Below are 6,044 nucleotides of genomic sequence, written 5' to 3'. Positions count from 1 at the left end.
CTTGAGGGGTGCAGTTGTCACGCAGGGCTGACAAAAGCAGCCCGTTTCCCTCCCAGTCGTCCTTTGCATCTGTCTACTTGGCCGTTCCGAATGGTGCTAGAAGTTTGTCTAGTAAAAGGTTTGTTAGGGTTAGGCCTGTCATTTTGAGGGGGGTGGAATCAACATGAGGATCCACTTTCCCTACCAAACAAAGCTCCCAATGAGATAAATTGGGATTTAAGCTGATTGATCTTTCTGTCTTTGCTGTTGTCTGTGAAACCAGGTGATTTTCCAGCAGCTGGTATTCAGAAGCATTGTGACCTCCAACTGTGGAGGCAGAGCATAGTCATCATGGCTAGTAGCCCTTTAGACAGAAAAATAATCCTTGAGGAGAGGCTGTCTTGTGCCTTGCTCAGTCTTGAGATAGCCACTCAGAGAGATTCTTCATAAGAGAAGATTGCAGAGCATCATCTGGCCTCTGTTTTCCATATGTCTGATTTCCCGTACCTAGCTGAAACCACATTTTGGAAATGCATTGAAAAAGTCAGATACAAATCTGCTGCAAGAGGTTCTTGAGTATCTAATTTTACCTCATTTAAATAAACAAGAACAGTGTTTTTGACAGAGATGCTGCATCTTAATGCTCAATTGACCTCCAATGGAGCCACTTCAAGTATAATTGTTCCTGTGTACTGCAGCCAGAGCACTGTGTAGCCAACCATTATTTTATATTATTATTATTATTAAATTTTATTACCTGCCTTTCACCAGTCAGTCCCAGGGCAGGTTGCAATTCAAAATTAAAACACTTAAAGCATTCACAATAATATCTTAATAATAATCTTCTGTTTCATTGTATCTGAAGAAGTGTGCATGCACACGAAAGCTCATACCAATGACCAACTTAGTTGGTCTCTAAGGTGCTACTGGAAGGAATTTTTATTTATTTATTGTTTCAATAATATCTTAAGTTTGGTGGAATTTTTTAAAAAGGTATTCCGACTTCATCAGTACTGAAAGGGAGTCTACAGCAAGCTCCTATGTAAGCCATTCTGGGGTTCCCAAAGGAAGTATGGGATAGTGGGAAATGTATTGGAATGCTTTCAAGCTTACTGTTATTTCTTGAGTTTGCCAACAAAACTCCCCACCGCAAATTAAATAAATGCCAACATCTATTCTGTTGCATTGTTTCCTTCTTTTTACCTTTTGTAAATTCATGGTTGAATTTGAAATTCATTTGAAATTCATGGTTCATTTTCAGTGTACAGTACCTTACATAAAATCTCTTGCGCCAGGGATTCAACACAAGTGTGTTTTTTTAAGAAAGAGTTTTCCATGCTTCAGTACCAGTAACTTCCAGAATGGACTACAGTAAATGTAATTGGTCCTAAACATGGTCAACAGGATACTAGCTGGGCCTTGTTGGTGGGAGTGTATTTTGCCAGTGCTCAAAACGTTCCACTGGCTTCTGCTCCGTTTCCTTGCATGGTTTGACGTGTGAGTACTTACCTTCAAAAGCCTTAAATGGCGTGGGTACATATCCAGGTGTACTTCAGTATGAGCCTCCCCATACACTTCAATAGTCCACAAAGCCTTCCTAGAGGTGTTCCTGCTATCTGCATCAAGGCAGCTGGGACACATGCAGGCAGGCATCTTCGTTGTGGCACCCATTTGTGAAACATTCTCTGTAGGGAGGCTTGCCTGTTTCTTCCACTACAGTCTTTCTGGTTTTCCAGATTTTAAATCTCTAATGGAATTGCTTTTCAGTTGCTCGTTTTAATCTTAATGTACGTGTCCCCCCCCCCCCTTATTTATGCTGTAAATTGCATTAGGACTCTGCATTGAAGGCACAATGTAATTTGAGTGAATGAAAGTGATGGGTAACTGAACTAAGTGATTTGGAATCTCTCCAAGTGAAGGCCCTCAATGTATTAACATCTACAGGTATTGCACCATCATCACAACAAAGGTTCTTAGAGGATCCTTGTATCTGGGATATGCCTCCTCTTCCTTCTGCGCTTTATGGTGGGGAAACATAATTGCATCCTGCTGGTACTGGCATTTTGATACAGCAACTATCACAGTGAAATCACAATCCACCACACCCACTTTTTTTTAATGGCACAAGGTGGGCAGAGCCAAAATTACAAGTGGCCAGCAGATGGCAGTCACCTGTTCTGTTGAGGGCGGGGAAATGGAGAGAAGCAGACACCAAAATGACCCATGTGACTCTTGCTTTCGGAAAAAGACCATCCAGTGTTTAAGAAAGAATTTAGGAAAAGGGGAAATGCAGGGCATGTCCAGGTTACCCAGTTGTTTTATTCAGCTGTCACTCAAATGAAACACATAAAATTGCTTCCTCCCAGTTCAGACAATTCAGGAGAATTTAAAGCAGAGTGGCTGCTCTGTTTTCCAGCATAAATCCCACAGGGGAGGCTCTGAAAGTGATAAATGGCTAACTTGTGTCTGTGTCACTATCTTGGCATCACACAATGAGCCCGGAGTCTGTAGGGATGCAGAAACACACATTCGTCTTGCGTAGTTGTGTTTCCATGGAAGCAGAATGGCCTTTAAATGGTACTGCATTAGTGATGCATGGCACCAGCCTGCTTGATATAGCAAGATTTCAACATTAAGACCATCTGTGGAGAAACTAAGGAGCCAGTTCAATTTCACAAAAGGAACCTTGATCTTCTAGTCCAACTCAATACGTTAAAGGGAAGTTATCCCAGATGGAAAACATATAAAATATCTGCCCGCCTGGTCTTCTAATTGTGTGTGAGTGAGTGAGAGAGTCCTGAATTTAAACTTGGTAAGCGAGCTGGAGCTTTATCAAGACGGCCCCCAACTTTTGAGAAGATTTTCCTGGGTTAAAAAGTAGTCTTATACGCAGGAATATACAGGTATATTCAAGTCCTCTCCAGCTTGGCTTTGAGCAGAGTTCAAAAACTGAGCTTGGCTCTAGGGTGCTGAAAGGTTTCTAGGACCTATGTGGGCTCTATCTGGGAGGTTAGTGCCTATGTTATTACATTAAACCTGCACATGTTATCTTAGCTCCTGAGGGTTGGATTCTACCTGCCTTTTCGGTGTTTCTTTGAGGTGAAATTTCAGGAAGAGTTTTACCATGCTGTCATGAGTGTTAACCAGGAAACTTGTAGAATATTTTTTCCAGGATATTGATGTGTCACAATCTGGATTTGTGCAGGAGAATTCACAAGCCCATTTAAAACAGCCAATTGAAGGTCAATGAGTAATTAGTATGTAGGCCGGGATAGGTGTACTCTTGATTCTCAAATTGAAAAATGGAGACAAGTACCTCTCTACATCCAGCCATTGTTGTGAAGTGCAGAAATAGAAGTCACACACATAAACAAAACCCTCACTGCACTGGAGAAATGGATTTAGTTCTATTTAGAATATTTATTTAACATGACAGTTCACAAAAAAGTTATTTTTAAAACTCTCCAAGAGAAAAAGTTTGCTCTTTTTAAATTTTACTTTTAAGCAGCAGTTTCAGAAAACAGTACAATAATTGTCCAGGTTTCCTACAGCAACAGGATACACAGCATCATAAAGGTGTTAACTGATACATACCATTCAGGGATTGAAAGCCTCACAAACAAAAATTGCACGCACACACAATGGTCAGTGTTGGAAATTGAAACATTACTGTACTAGAAGCACCACTTAACAAATGGGTGGGCCAAGATGATTGGCAACAGAATCCTTTTTAATACCAGCAAATAAATAGTTAACCTAAAATGACAATTATCTGGTTCAACATGTTGTCAACAGAGATTTGAATTACTGAAATGAATATATAATCAGGGCACATAAACCATAAAGGGATTTACTGGAGTCTTGTCTCCCCCCACTTTCTTAGCTGTAATTGATCAAGGAACTACACCAAGAAAGCAGAACCTAAGAAGAGGGATTCTTCTGAAATGGAACGCCCCTAGAATCCCTCAAAGCATGCCAGTGCCACACGACAAAACCAGAAAAAAACGCCAAGAGCACAGTCAGCACAGATAAATTAGAGTAATAATGAGGGAGCTTTTCACCACCTTAACACCCAACTCTCCAGCACCATTTTGAACATCAAACGACAAGCACTAAACAATTCACATCACTGAGGGAATAGCTGCGTAGGCTGGGCTGGAAAATACTCTTGGGAAAGGAGGTAGCAGATTCAAAGAAAAAGACCAATAGTCAGCACTGCTGGCCATCTGACTGATGTCACGCATTGTCCAAAGGAGCTCACTGAAGTCACTGGAGCAATAAATTCAGCAGCTGCAAAATTACACTTTTCAATTTAAGCTTTTTTTCAATAAAAAAGATCAGTGTTAGAACTACCTCAAAGCATTTCCATCCACAAGAACATCCAGCAATGCACAGCCTTACATAAGTGTAGCCACACAAAGGAAGCTAGATTCAGCACACACACAAAAACCCTGCACAAATGTGTATTCACTAGACACGTGTTTTGCAGAAAACACACATTCAGATCCTATCAGTTTCCATGTGAAAATTACCAGAGGGTATTCAACTAAGTTTTACTCAGAACCGACCCACTGAAATTAATGAACATGACTAAGTTAGGTCTATTAATTTCAATAGGTCTCCTCTGAGTAAAGTTTAGTTGAATACCACCCATAAGCATTAGGATTTCCCAGAGTTTTCAGGTTAAATATCTAATAAGGAAAAGGATGGGAAACCTGTGGGCCTCCAGATACTGCTGGACTACAATTTCCATCACCTGTAATTATAGGCCATGATGGTAGTAGCTGATGTTGGGAGTCCAACATCTACAAGGCTGCAAGTTCCCCTTTCCTGAACTGGAGGTAACAGCCCCTCCTATTCACTCATAGTATTTGTTCAACTGATTGGAATGGCCTTGCTTCAGACAAGAGAGAAACATTGTTCCATTCCACAGAGCATTTTGTGCACACATGTGTATATACACTTGCGCAATGCCAAGATGGTGCTTTCTGGATGACAGCCAGCTGATGAAGAAAAAAAAAGGTTAGCCAACTCTTTGACTGTGAATCAGTCTCTAATTTATATCACAAGCTGACGTATTCTTCATTTCCACGTACATTTTTTTATGATTCTTGAAAGCTCAGGTTTAAAATGTGGCATTTTAATAAATCAAGAAGAACCAGAACTAACTACCCTTCCAGTTTAGATGACAGAAAGCAGGTGAGTGGTCAAGCGACTCGACAAAGAAAGGTTTTCTGGCTCCTTGCTCTGTGCTTCTGTTGCCACCATTAAAAATGATGGCAGGAAACTAAGACTTGGTCCTTTTTGAGTTGCATACAGACATGTTGTTTAAACAGCTCACCTGCTAGAGAAGCACCTTCACCATGTTCTTATACAGTATGCAATTTATTCCCTTTTGAGCTCTGGAGAAATAAGTTCTGCCAACCAAAATCAACTGCACACAACAAATATTGGTTGGTGCTTGTGGTGTGACAAATCTGTCTCCTTCCCACCCCTAGAGCATTGTGGCATACTTTAAAAAAGGAAACAACAACAACAATAATACCCTTAAAATGAAGTCATGCTCTGGCTTCTTTTCTTAAACAGGTACCTAGTTTACCTGAAGATTGGTGGGAGCAGCAAAAGAGATAATTGAGCTCAGAGTTTGACTAAGTGATAAGTACTCTTTGTCAAACATGAGAGGAAGGGGAGCCGGGAGCCAGGCCTTGACCTGTGGGAGAATAAGCCCTGGCAACCCCCATGTAAAGATCCATCTGTATGTACCCTTGGAATAAGAAAAGCCAACAACCTAATCCAGATGCATATTTACAGAAATGGGTCAGGCATCCCTATGGGATTGCTTTGTGGCTGAGTAGTTTTTGACATTTGATTTCATGACTGGGTAGAGAAGCAGCTCAGACATCGCGCAGAGAAAAGAAAGGGACAGGCAGAAGTAGGCTAATCAGGAAGAAACGTGACCTTTGGAGACATTAAAAATACATGGCGTTTCAGTCTTTCAGTGAAGTTGTAATGCAGCAACACGTTTAAAGTGAAGACTTTAGCTCTCCTTCCAGGCAAGCTGTCCA

This window comes from Zootoca vivipara, chromosome 1 (assembly GCF_963506605.1).
Source record: "Zootoca vivipara chromosome 1, rZooViv1.1, whole genome shotgun sequence".
Lineage (NCBI taxonomy): Eukaryota > Metazoa > Chordata > Lepidosauria > Squamata > Lacertidae > Zootoca > Zootoca vivipara.
This window is presented reverse-complemented; position numbering follows the sequence as displayed.